This window comes from Tenrec ecaudatus, chromosome 8 (genome assembly GCF_050624435.1).
Source record: "Tenrec ecaudatus isolate mTenEca1 chromosome 8, mTenEca1.hap1, whole genome shotgun sequence".
In the NCBI taxonomy this organism is placed as follows: Eukaryota; Metazoa; Chordata; class Mammalia; order Afrosoricida; family Tenrecidae; genus Tenrec; species Tenrec ecaudatus.
In genome coordinates, this window is record NC_134537.1 from 67,516,887 (window position 1) to 67,531,909 (window position 15,023).

Consider the following 15,023-nt stretch of genomic DNA (forward strand, 5'->3'; position numbering starts at 1 on the left):
CATTGTGTTCCTGCTAGTGTACTTACTGAGCAAAAAAAAAAAAAACAACAACAAGTAGAAACTAAACAAGCTGGAGAGAAGTTTATGTGGCTGTTATATCTAAGAGTAAGCTCTAGAGGAGCACAGAAAGCTATATCTTTTGGGGGACTGGGCATGAGGTAATGAGGGGAAAAGGAAAGAAATTGATGATGGTACATCTGAGACATGCTCTTATATAAGGCACAGGGAAGTCAAGAGTGCCTGGGGTCCAATTGCCCATTTAAGCTCCCTTTCACAGGAGGCATGAGTGGGACAAACTGGACTGCTGTTCGTACCGCTGTAGCTGGAACGTGAACACGGCCGATGGAGCTGGTTTTGATTGCTGTCCACGCTATGGATCGGCCTCTCACTTTACAGAGGCAAAGCACAAAGATCATAGCCATCTTTTTGTGGAAACATTTGGTATCTGTCAGTTCTTCTTTGCACCAGTCCTTCTGAAATTACAAGTGTGTCTTACTATTCTCCTGGCTACCTTATCATCCGTGTGACTTCTTGACAAGCTATAGTTACGTGAGGTTTCTCTTACCACTAAAAATGATTTGTGACTAATGCTTTATTGTTTGGTTTTACAGACATCAGTAAACGTTCCTTAGACGCATCCTAGGGGATCAATTGCGGATGGACTCTGACTGAGTAAGTACACTCTGGTCATTTCCTCTGTAATCTCAACCACTTGCTGTTCTGAGAAATATTATGATGATTTTCTTACATAAAACCAGATTTTAAATTGGTACTGCTTTAATCCTCATATCCAGAAATGAAAAAATGCACAGTGATAGCTAATGAATATAATAAATTCTCTCACTATTTAAACATTTATTTTGTAATTTTGAATGAAAAATCTTGAAAACTAATTGTAATGCTTAAGACATGATATTAATACAGTTTTTCAGTGTAGTATAGGTTAAAATTAAACATGAATAAACTGATATGATTTAATTTTCTTATTCAAGAAAAGTATTACATTTAATTCTAATCAAATCACTTGTACCTTTTCCATGTATAAAACATATATGAAAAAGCCTACAACTTTAGAATCACGTTTTAATATGTTATTGCAGTTCCCCTCAACAATTACTGAGGTGCTTTAACATGTCTGTGGGAAACTTCCATTGTCTTTTAACTCCATTTTTCCAGACTTTGGAAACCTCTTTATGTATTTCCAGTTATAACTCTATAGTTTTAATTCATTAATTCTAAAGAACAAATTTAATGCCACAGAACACTTTATTTTTCAGACTTTCCCATTCTATAAAATGCTAAACATTATGCATTGAAAATCAAATCAGAATCATGTTTGCATATTTAAACGTTATTAACCACACTGTTTTGCGAGCATTTGAAATGTGGACTGTGGTATCGCCATTAGCCAGCATTCTCTCTGAAATATGAAGAAATGCTCCGCCTTACCATGCATCAACTCCTTTAGCTATTGCAAAGCAGTCCTGGCAAGGCAATGGCACGAGTAAGACCATACCATGGCGCATGTGTAACCAAGGAGCAAGATTGGCAATAGCCATTTCAAGTGTGAATTCAGAAGTAGCCACTGTTCTTAGTAGCAGTGAGCTGGTTCTAATTCAAAAGAACTGTTCGCACAAGAGAACCTCACACTGCCTGGGCGTGTGCCATTCTCACAATTGTTCTGATGTGTGAGGCTATTGCTGCAGCCAGTTTTCCGTCCATCTCATCAAGGACCTATCTCCATTTCACTGCCCCTCTATTTTAACAAGCATGATATCCTTTACCACGTCTGTCCTGAGAACATGTCCAAAGTACTTGAAATGGAGTCTAGCACCATTGCCTCGATGGAGCATTCTGGCTGTATTTCTCCCAAGGCGGGTTGTTGTTTGGCTGTCTGTGTGACCATCAATATTCTTCACCAGCACCATGATTCTTCGATCTTTATTCAGTTCTAACCTTAACGTGCCTATGAGGTGATTGAAAATACGATGGCTTGGGGCAGGCTCTCCTTAGTCTTCAAGAAAGTGCCTTACTTTTTAATACTTTAAAGCAGTTTTGTGCAGCAGATTGACCAAATATAAGGTGCCATTTGATCTCTTGACTACTGCTTCCATAAGCATTGATGTGGGTTCAAGTAAGACAAAACCTTGGATAATTCCCATCTTTTCCTTTGCTTATCATGCTGTTGCCTATTTGAGCAATTGTGAGGATCTTAGTTTTCTTTACCCTGATTTGTAATGTTTAGCTAAGCCTGCAAGTTACCATGTGTCCATCTGTTTGTCATATGGTGGGGGGCTTGTCTGTTGCTAGGATGCTTAAGCTAGGTCACTGGTATTTCAAACACAACCAAGGTCACCCAAAGTAAGCAGGCTTCAGAGGAATTTCCAGACTGAGAACAAACTACAGAGGAGGAATAGACTGTCCCCTGCTATGGAATTCAATACTGAAAATCTATGGGCCACATTGTCAGACACTGATATCTTCATAAACAGAAGCAGAGTTCAGGGGTTAGGGTACAGCTACTTAGACTTCAGATTGTGTGTTCTTCAGAGGAAGGCTTCATGATCCAAGTTTGGTGATAACAGACAAATTCTTAGTCTGGATTCTATCTTCGGAGAGAGATAGACTCTAGTTGGAGTTTCTGTCTCTGATCTCTCTGAGGGAGCTTGAAGGAAATGTAAGGTTTATATAAGACATTTTCAGGAGCTCTGGTCACCTGGTGAATTATGTGTTCAACTGCTAACCACGAAGTGAGCCAGTTAAAACCACCAGCCACTCCACGGGAGAAAGAGGAGGCATTATATACTCATGAAGACTTAAAGTCGCAAAAACCCACAGGGGCAGTTCTACTCTATCAAAAAGGGTCCCTTGAGTCGAATCGACGTGGTAGCAGTGGGAGTGAGTTGTGATTCTGTCTCCTGGGCCTCACAAAGAGGCTCATACAGTAAGGGCTAGGGTGATGTCAAAGACAGGTTATATTTTCTCTCTAGCGTTAGAGACGAACAGGAGGCCGCATTTTTTCAACTTCAAGGTGAGAGAATAGGGAGGTTGTTTTGAGATATATGTGTCTCAAGGCTCATTTACAAAGATTATGGTATTATGTTTTCTTTAATCACAACATGCAGGGCGAGGCCATTTTTGGCCATAGACTTCATATACTTAATTTTCCAACGTATCAGTTCAAGAAGTTTCTATTTTTAAGTCACATTATAAAAACGCTGTGCATTGGTGGCTTAAGATCACTGTAGAAGCGACATAACAGGATCATCTACATATTGAAGTCATGTGTGGTTTAAAGTCAATAGCGAACCTTTGGTGATTTGAGAACAGTACCAAAACACTATGCTTTAGCAATCAAGCCTCTTTTTCTCCTCAGAGTTTAGTTAATTAAGGTTTCTTAAGTAAATCACTTCATGGAGATATTAGGAACATGGAATGAGAGCTGGGATATAGTCTCCACATCTCGGCATTATATAATACCCAGTTATAAAATGGGGCTATAGCACATTTAGCATATTTGTGATTGATGCATTAATTAGTTCCACAGATACTCCTTGCATGCCAATAATGCTCCAGATACCATGCTAAAGGTCGCTGTTTTAGGCAGTGGACACAGCGTGAGAGATTAGATGGAGTTTGAGTTTAAAGAGAAATTCATATGGCTTCTGAGTAATCTAGAAGTTTGGTATGGAAATAAATGAGACTGGGAAGGGGGCACAAAATCTCTAATGACAAATCTGAGTTATTAGGGTGACTGAAAATCATGTTGAGGCAGGGTCAAAAGTCAGACCACAACTTATCACCAGGTCTACCCCAGGGAAATGATGGGGTTTTTATGTTTAAATAACACAAATACTAATCTTCATGGAAAAGTTCATTTTCTCTCTTCACTACAGGTCTTCTACTTCCGCTAACTTTACAGCTCTCTGCGAGCATCTGCCAGAGAAACAGTTGATGCTTTCTTAGCAGATGCTGCAATCCCATCGAACAGGTTTCAGTTTCCAAGTTTGATTTATGTATCGTGATGCCATCGATTCCGTACTTAGTATATGAAGCAGATTTAGCTTCCTTTGCAGAAGAGGCAGAGGGAATGAAGACAGCAAGGACTTTTGCTTGCTTGGACTGTCCTGCGTAGTAGTGTGAGGACGATTGAGTACTGAGGGGCGTGAGCTTCTATGGCCTCATCCACGCTGCCATGGAAGCATTGCCTGACCCTTGGGCCCCCTTTACAGTTTCTGGTCCGTGATCTGGAGACCTCTAGACCGGATGGTTCAGCTAACCAGCTGGGCACATTAGAGGAAACATTTAAATGTTTGAACTTTGGGAAGAGAACACACGGGTGGCAAAGTGGTAAAAGGCACCTGACGGTTTACTCAACGGTTGACAGTTCAAACTCACCAGCTTCATCTTCAGGGGAGGATGTGGCCCCCGGGCTCCATATGGTTTTACAGCTTTGGAGGCTGCAAATTAAGGAGGTTGCTTTGAGTCAGAATTGACTCAACAGCAGTGAATTTTGAGAGTCCAAATGGCATAGTGGTTAAGTAAAACTGCTCTTTGAAGAGCTAGTAATTCAAACCTACCAACCACTCCACAACGGCTGTGGTTAGGTGACTTTAAGTTGGTGCTGCCTCCTCCCATCCCTGTGCAGTTCTGCACTATCCTCACGGCTGTTTCTTTGTTTGTTCTTTTTGTTGCCGCCTGGGAAACAGTAAGGCCGTCCTCTCATGAGGCCTCTATGAGTTGCAATCAACTTGATCTCAAGAGGGTTTTTGTTTGTTTAAGTTTAAATTAGGGGTTCTTCTGAGATATTTTTTGTAAAGCTTCTGTAAATCCTTTCAATGAGAGTGTTCCCACAGGTCTATGTCAAATAGTGTTGTTGTGGTTGTTGTTAGGTGCCATCGAGTTGGTTGTGACCCATAGCGAGCCTATGCACAATGGAGGGAAAACCGTCCTGTCCTGCTCCATCTTCGTAATTGTTCCTATGCTCGAACCCATTTTTTCAGCCACTGCCAACCCATCTCACTAAGAATCTTCCTCTCTATATCGAGAGTGCTATCTTCTTTTGAACTGGTCTCCTGACAACAGGTCCAAAGTACAGAAGATGCAGTCTCCCCATCCTTGCCTCCAAGGAGCACTCTGGCAGTAAAGCATCCAAGACACACTTGCTTGTCCATTTCACAGTCCACGGCGCTTTCGGAATTCTTGGCCAGCCCCCACAATTCAGATGCATCAATTCTTCTTTGGTCTTTCTTACTCAATGTTCAATTTTCACATGCATATGAGGCACTAGAAAACACCATGTCTTGGATCAGGCTCATCTTCATCCTCAAAGTAACATCTTTGCTTTTCAACACTCTAAAGAGGTCTTGTGTGGCAGATTTACCCAGCGCTACATGTCTTGTGATTTCTTGACTACTGCTTCCATGTGGATTAATTGCGGATCCTAGCAAGACAAAATCCTTGAACACTTCCGTTTTTTCTCCATTTCTCAGGGTCTTACATAATGGTCCAGTTGTGAGGATATTGGTCTTTACATTTATTTGTAATTGTGTTAGTCGGGGTTGACTAGACAAACAAATTCATAGACACTCTTATGTGTATGTATAATAAAGAACTTTATATAAAAAGTAATAGTATATTAAGAAAACATCCTAGCCTAGTCCAGATCAAGTTCATATGCCCAATAATGACCCATATGTCCTACACCATTCTATAAATTCCTCTTCAGGCTCACGCAAAACATCAATGATGCTGAATACAGGAATATTACTGGTCAGTGGGTAGAAAGTCTTGTGGATACAGTGGCAGTAGGAGCATGTTAGCGCTGGTGTGGGTCTCCACATGGCTCCTCCACCTCCAGGGCTTTACGGTAGCTCCACGTGTCTTGTCAGCCAGAAAACAAGCAGAGCATGTCCCCCGCCTGCAGGGAGGAATGTAAGAGTGCCCCGAATCCTCAGGAGAAGGTCATGCTCACACAGAGGCCTCATTGGCTATGACTTGATTTACAGGTTAGACTCCACCCCTTCACAAATTGACAGATTACGTAACTGCCACAGTAATCCATGCTGAAGGCTACAACCCTTGATCTGCATCAGGAAATGCTTCAGTCCTCTTCATTTCAGCAAACGGTTGTGTTATCTGCATATCACAGGTTGGTAATAAGCTTTCCTCCAAGCTGATGCCATGTTCTTCTTTATATAATCCAGCTTCTTTGATGATTTGCTCCACATACAGATTGAATACATATGGTGAGAGAATATAACACTGAATGTCACCTTTCCTGATTTTAAACCAGGCAGTATTCCTTGTTCTGTGACACAACTGAACATCTTCATCTATGTACAATTTTCACATGAGTTCACTGCAGTGTTCTGGAATGCATTTTCCTCTCAAGGCTCCCCATAGTTTGTTATGAAGCGCATACGCAAATGCCTTGACACATCAATACAAGCAAACATTGTTGTGGCTCTCGCTGCTTTCACCCATGACCCATCTGACATCAGCAATGATGTTACTGTGCCATGTCCTCTTCTGAATGAAAATATTAGTATGTTTCTATTATGAATATATTTTAACAAAAATTAAAAATTAAATACTGTGGAAGATTTCACTAGAATATTTAAAAATCAATTTAAAGCAATTTATTGCAATTGCAAATAAATTCAATGATGGCTATAATTTGTCAAATGATAAAGCTATTTTCTCTAATCTGGATTTGTAATCCCAAACAAACAATCGTCAATCAATCAACCTTAAACGTGTGCTATCATACTAAATTCACAGTGATTTTATTTTTTTTCTTGAAGCTAGTGTTGATGAGTGATGATTTCAAACTCTCTCCAGCCAGCATATGATTCAAATAACATTTGCTGAGCTGCCTACACTTCTGAGAAAGACCTTTGTCAATGGGCGTCTTGTCAGCTTCAAAGGTCTGAGCACTGAGTCAGCGCAGATCAGGTTGTTTCACCTCATGTACTGAAAACAGTGACAGACTGAGCCTCCTTATGCCTGTAAGATGACGGCAGAGAAAACAATAATATGTGTTCTAATACGGCTCTACGGTGACAACAGGAAGTGGCTAGCAGGTCTCAGGCTATATCAGGCATAGGTCTCCTGTGCACGTTGTTTGCATGTTAGCAAGTGAGTCAGTTCTTTACCTTTGCAGTTTGATGTATGAGGGGGTACACCTCAAAGAACAGAACCTCTGCCCCAAGTTATGTGTTTAAATGTTTTTACAAAACCACCGTATCACCTTAAGAGCAGTCTCTGTTACACTTACTATATGGGTCAAATCTGCGATTCCATTCTTGGAAACATTATTCAAATTCATCTGTTTAAATGACTGACAGCACCTCCCTCATTTTTTCGTCACCTCTTCTACATCATCAAATCACTATGCTTTCACTCATGTCCCTCTTCATTCACGGAAACCAAAAGAAGCCACACCGGGCAAGGTCAGGCAAGTTAAAAACTGGAGCACTGAGATGGCAGCTGAGCAGGTACCTTGTCATGATGGCAAAACCAGTCCTCCAGCTGCCACCAATCAGGTCTTTTTTGGGTCACACACTATTAGGCAATCTTTCCAGAACCTCTAAATAGAAAGCTTGATGAACAGTGTGACCCGGTGGAACAAATTCCAAAAATGCCACCCCCCTCACATCACACAAAACAAATGACATCATCTTGGTCTTTGATTTCCCTCGATGACCGTTTTGTGGGGCAAGGGGACAATGGTTCTTTCCCTGGCTTGATGGATGTTTGCTTTGGGGTCGTAAGAATTGCGCCATGTCTGTGACCTTGGGAAAACGTCTGGGTTTCTTCAGAGCTGTTCTTTCAAAGGATGTTTCCACTCTGTGCCCCCTTTTTAGTGAATCACAACTTGAGGCACAGATTTCACAGCACCCCCTTCTCATTCCCAAATCATCTGTCAAAATTGGCTGAACTGAGCCCCAAGATAGTCCAGACAACTTTCCACCTCCTCAATGGTCCATCATAGGTCTTGGAGCACAAGTGCACGGATTTTGTGGATATTTTCCTTCCTCTGGGGAGTTGACAGACATCCAGAAGAGGTTTGTCATCCATCAATCAATATTTCACCTTTTTAGAAATGAGAAAACCACTCGTACAGTTGAGTTTTCATATAGCGCTGTCCTTGTCTGCTGTGTTCAACATCACAACAGTTTCTGTGGCATTTTCCCCAAGCAGGCAACACAATTTCACAGAAGCACACTGTTCTCTTAAATTCGCCATCACAAAAAAAACAAACAAATAACGAGGTTTGAGTGAAACTGCTTTTAAGAAAAATTCATTGTGGCTGGAGAGCACCTTCCCAGGCGATGCTACTGGGTGCAGTAAGAGCGAGCTGCTTGATGCTCACGTCGCGTGAAAGATGCATGCTATGCAAGCTCTTCCAGCAGTGCACGTTAGTGCTTTGGGGGATAACCCTTTGTATATTCATCTTGGACGAAGACTCAATGAAGAGGTATTTGAGTGCTTAAAATCACTCCAAGCCCAAATTAGTAAAGCTGACATGCTTGAATATGTCGATGTGCTAAATTCCTTGCAGAAACTAAGATACTGTAGTGCTCTACACCATTGTACTTTGTGGACGCAAGACTCTCATCTTTTTTTTTTGCTTTCTAGGTCCATATTGTGCGGAAAGATTTCGTCATGCCATAAGATAATTGACGTGGAAGAGGAAAGCATTTACGAATATTTGAGTCTGTTCTTTTCAATCAATTAAATCATTTTTCATTGCTATGTTTTTGTAGCTATAAATCATTATTATAAATGGGAAGAGGATTTTCTCTTTATAGAAAAATGATACATTTCTTTGTGCTCTTTGAAACGTCCCTTTGTCACTGAAATGTCACAATTCTAATAAGTGTAGGACAAAGTCATGGCATGAGTATTAAACAAGAGACAAAACATTATTCAAACTTTTGTATTTGGATATGGCAGTTCTGTGATAATTAAAACATGATTATGCTTTCATCCTTTGCACTTGTATCTTATTCTGACAGCTCTATGCTAGGCATCCTTGTGACCATCAGACTACACTTGGAGGAAACACTGAAATTAACTAGAACTTGATGAAGCTGATGTTGGTACACTACTTCTGTGAATCATAGTAGTTGTGTGGCTTTTGCATTGTAGAAAATTCTGAGACATAATTGATAAAAATTCCAGAGATCCACTCTCTTTTTAAATAAAGAGAACTGGGTGTGTTCATTCCTTTTAGTACACAGATGGATAGTGTGGCTGAGCAAGGCGCATCCACTGAAATCCGAGTTCCTGCCATGCACGTAGCTGCTGGTAACAGAAATAACACATGTGCCCATTGCGCTGTGACTGGAAAATCCTTTCCGAGAATTTGCTTCTCATAGCAAGCATGTCTGATCTTCATTTTAGAGAAAGAGGAAAATTAGCTGAACAGACACATAAGAGCATGCAACCGCTTACCCCCAAAGTTGAAATAAAACACAAGGCTTGTGATTCAAAATACTGTAATATTTAATTAACAACACTTCATTAATTTGTTAAGTAAGTTAATAGATATTAAGCTCAATATTAGGAAAGTAATGATGTGCAAGATATATCTCCTTCATGAAGTTGACTCTGTTATTTTAACTTTTTATTGTGAATTAGGTGAAACTTTACAGCAAATTAGGTTTCTGCGAAACAATTCACACATATTTTGTTTCATATAATTGATTGAAATCCCACGATGGAATATCACTGATCTCACTTCTCTTTGTACTTCCTGTTTCCATTCCTCTTTACTAGCCTTCCTGCCTTCTGAACTTTGACCTTGGATAAATGTTGCCCCTGCCTTTGAACTCGTTATTGTGAACTGAGTGAAGGTTTAGAGCATATATCATCAGTCATATATTAAATGGTTCATATATATTTTGCTTTAACTCATCTATTGCAGTCTCTTAATATAACATGAATTATTCCATTTTCTCTCTTGAGTTTCACGTTTTCATTCTGGCGTCTTTCCTAAGCCTTTAAAGCTGTTCTCGGGTGATTTCTTGCTGTCTTTTTAATTTCTCATGGTTGATTATTTTAGGTTGTGCATACCTTTTCAGTCTTAAGTGTTGAGTCATAGGTTTTATTATTATTTAGCCAAAATTTTTGCTGTGGGAATGATTTCAGTTACCGTCATGAAATGGGATGCTCTGTCTTGGGGATACTAACATAAAAACAGATTGTAGTTTGGACAGTGTTATACAAGCATAAATAATCATGGAAGTATTAAAACATGAAGCTTTGGGGGGCATAAATCCTGTATTCTTCATCAGCATCATCCTTAAGGAATGTGAATTCTATTTTTTTTCAATATTCTTTTAGTTTTAGGAGCAAAATGAAGCCTGGAAGGTAAGATCAGGCTTATGTAGAGATAGATTCTGAATAATTTTTTTTTGGTAAGCCACTCCTTACTACCACGGAAAAAGAGCCAGTGTATTGTCATGATGGGGAAAAAATTCCTAGCCTTTTCCTCACCAACATAGTTTTCAACTTTATTAAAAGCTCTATATAGCAAACGCCTGCGATTGCCCTACATCATTAGAGAAAATTCATTAGGATAACTCCTCTGAAATTTGAGAGAATCAGCACCATAAATTTCTGAGCTGACCGTCTGTATTAGACCAGGTTGACTAAAGGAACAAATCCGAACACTCACAAATGTAAAAGAGAGAACTGTATGTCAAAGAGAAATTGTATATTGAGAAAACATTCTAGCCCAGTCCAGATCAGGTCCATAAGTCTTATATTGGCCCATATCTCTGATACTAGTCCATAAATTTCTCTTTAGACTCACGCATCGCATGCAATGATGTCAAATGCAGGGAAATCACAGGCTGGTGGTTGGAAAGTTCTCTAAATCCAATGGTGGTGGAAGCATCTCCAGGACTCTGGCTGCCATCAGCATGGCTCCATGTGGTGTCAGAAGGAAGGTGAAACAGAGAGAGAGTGGCCAACCTCTTCTGATGGAACAATCATGAGAAAGAGCATTCCCAGAATCCTAATGAGAAGACCACGACCACAAGGAGGGACCAATCAGATTGAGACCTGATTGAAAAGCTAGACTCCACCCCTTCGCTCTTTTTTTTTCTTTTAAAATATCATTTTATTAGGGCCGTACAACTCTTATCACAATCAATTCATCCATGCATCGTGTCAAGCACTTTTGTACATTTGTTGCCATCTTCCTTCGAAAAACATTTTCTTTCTACTTGAGCCCTTGGTATCAGCTCCTCAGTTTTTCCCCACCCTTCCCAGCCCCTGTCCCTCATGAACACTTGACAATTTATGAATTATTATTTTGCCGTGTCTTACACTGTCTGATGTCTCCCTTCACCCACTTCTCCACTGTCCATCCCCCAGGAAGGAGGTTATATGTAGATCCTTTCTGTTCCCCCTTTCTACCATACCCTTCTTCTACCCTCCCAGTATCGCCACTCTTACCACTGGTCCTGAAGGGGTAATCTGTCCTAGATTTCCTGTGTTTCCAGTTCCAATCTGTACCAGTGTACATCCTCTGGTCTAGCTGGATTTGTAAGGTAGAATTGGGATCATGATAGTGGGGGGTAGGAAACATTAAAGAACTAAAGGAAAGTTGTATGTTTCATCGTTGCTACATTGCACACTGACTGGCTCATCCCCTCCCTGCGACTCTTCTGTAAGGGGATGTCCAGTGGCCTACAGATGGGCTTTGGATCCCCACACCACACTCCCCCTCATTCACAATGATATGATATTTTGGTTTTTGATGCCTGATACCTGATCCCATCGACACTTAGTGATCACACAGGTTGGTGTGCTTCTTCAATGTAGGCTTTGTTGCTTTTCAGTTAGATAGCCGCTTGTTTATCTTCAAGGCTCTAAAACCCCAGATGCCGTTTTTTGGTTGTTTTTTTTTTTTATAACCAGGCGCCATCAGCTTTCTTCATCACATTTGCTTATGTACCCACTTTGTCTTCAGTGATTATATCGGGAAAGTGGACATCATGGAATGCCAGTTTAATAGAACAAAGTGTTCTTGCATTGAGGGAGTACTAGAGTCGAGGCCCAATGTGCATCTGCTACCTTAATAGTAAACCTATAAATATATTTCCCCATCATCTTATATAAATATATTTACATATGTACATGCCTGTATTTAGACCTCTATAAATGCCCATTTGTCTCCCAGTTCTTTCATCTATTTCCTTTTATTTCCTCTTTTCCAACTATCATGCTCAGCCTTCATTTGGGTTTCAGTAATTCTTCTCAGTTACATTGCTTTTTATCAATCCTTGCCAGGCCTCTTACACCCTCCTCACCAAATATTTTAGATCACTTGTTCCTTTGTCCCACGGTTTGTTAATATCACTTCCTTTCCCCCTGCTCCCTCTTTCCCATGTCCTCCCGGAAGCATCGGTCCAATTGTTTTTTCCTCCATATTGTTTATCCCACCTATATTATCTAGATATACCTGCAGAGATAATAATATGCACGAAAACAAGGCAGAGCAAAACAAAGCAATAACCCCACCTCCCAAAAATTAATAACAACTTCAACAAAACCAATAACAAAAAATAGAGAAAGGCCTGTAAATAGTTCAAGGTCTGGTTGTTGACCTTTAGGAGTATTTTCTGGTCAAGTCTGATGGGGTGCCACCTTTGGCCCCAAAGTCTATTTTTGGTATTCTCTTGGGACTTCCTTGCTCTGCTCCCCTAGATGTTCTGTTGCACGCCCTTAGAGTTTTGCCTCACTGTGGTGGAGTCAGATAGGGCACAATTTCCACACTGTGTCTCTAGTGTTGTCCCCAGTAGGACTATGGATCAGTGAGGGATGTCGTGTCTCGTAGTGTCTCAACGTGCAGGGATATTGTCCTCAAGGCTTGGTGGGCCAGGATGTGCTTCACTCTTTTCTTCCCCCTTCATTTGCCCTCATGTGCTTTGATAAGACATGTAACTCTCCCTGAGCCATAGCTTCAGTGCTGTCCTCTGAAGTAATTTCATCTGGGGGAAAAAGAGGCTGTCCACGTAGTTTGAATTGGAACTGGCCCCTCAGACTTCTCTACTGGTTCCCTGCTTCATGCCAGTATGTTACATTCACATCTTGGAGCACCAGATTGAAGTCTGGTCCCTCTTTCCCTGTGGACACATCAACTATACCCTCCCTTTGGGTGGGTTAGTGCTCTGTTCCCCCACAACCTATTTTTTTCACCCCACCAGTTTAGTTGTCCACCATATGTATCCCTGGATTTGGTCTGGGCCCTGCCATACTGCCTCGACCTGACCTCAGGAATGGTTCTTTTATCCAATTGACATAAAATTATGTAACTACAATGCCAGCTGACCTCTTTACCTTGACATGAACTTCTCTGCAGTTCCTCTGGGAAGCCACTGTTTTGATCAGTCCTGCTGGTGTAGTCGTACACATTGGACTGCTAGCCACAAAGTATAAAACCACCAGCCACTTCACAGAAGAGAGATGTGACTGAATCATGGGCTTGTATGTCATGTGTGTGACGTGCTAATAAATCTGTTTTTTTAAAGGTACAGTCTCAGAAAACCCACAGGGACAGCTCTAACCTGTCCAGTAGAGTTGCTCTGAGCTCAAATTGACTCAATGGCAGTGAGGATGTTTTCAGACTGAATGAGATGACAATATGTGTATAACGGAGATATCTAGTCTATAGCCTTTCACTGATCACAGAACATGTGTAAGCACCTTTTTTGGTGAATAAACCCATGGAGATATGAACTAGAACCCTAGTGGCAATACTTTTTGGCTTACCCACCCATTCTCAGTGCTATAGAATTCAGCAATGCATATAACTCTCTGAGTTCAAATGGCTTCTGAATGTTTATATTTACCCCTTGGGAGATTAAAGGACAAATATAAATAGATCGAGCGATGATGGTATTGAGGAAGGGGTAATTTTTTGATGGAGGGAACATTACATACCAAAGTATTCAAGTGTGACTGACTATCTTGGTTTTAGAAAATTGCAAATAAGACTGGAGTGGCTACTCAGTGGCTTGTGTGCAAGAATGGCGAACAGTGAGGTTGGATTTCTTAGTGAACACCTGGATTCTTGGTCAAGAGGCTGGAATTTTAACTTCTAGCAATGAGAATCTTTAAAAAGGTAGGATGTACACTGGGTTGGGAAAAGATTGAATTTATTTTTAAGAAAGATCAACTTAGTAAGTTGGAGCAAAATAATTGAAAAGGGACATTCCTGAAGAATGGGCATTCACCCAGAAATACTATAAGAAAAATATAAATTGGAAGGAAATACTTTAATATATTAAAAATACTAAAAAACATTAATTTAAAAATTCTTTCCCTGAAAACAGTTGCATTTACTTACATCAGAAGATGTGCGCTCCTCTTATTGGTGCAGGTCTGTAATTAGTACTAATATCAATATTTTCATGATGAATAATATCCTTTGAGTTCTCTATAAATATAATCATAGGGTCCAAATATTTTTCTTATAATATAGCTACTGTGTTGTTATTTGGGTAATAGAATTTGTTCTGAGTCACAACACCCTATGTACAACATAATGAAACACTGTTCAACCACTAGCGATATAGACATTAAAATATTCAAAAATTGTCTCTCTGTAGGCATACTTTTTTCCTACTAAATATCCGGGATGGTACAGATGTACTACATCCTTTTAAAGTATGGAATACCTGGGTGTTGGAAACACTGAACACACCCAACCACAAACTGAAAGTTTGGAGGTTCATGTCCATCCATAGGCTCCTCAGAAGAGATGTCTGGTGATCAACTTCTTGTAAAACTCAGGAAGTGAGCACCCTATAGAGCACAGATATACATGAGCAGACAAAGGGTCGCCATGAGTTGGCATTGACTTGTTGGCAAGTAATATTAGTTCTTTTTAATTATGAATCTATGGAATGGAGTCATACTTTAGAAACATATCTTCTCTCATTTAAGACTATGCCCAAGGGTATTCTTTATAGTAGGCAGAGTTCAACATTCTTTATATTGCT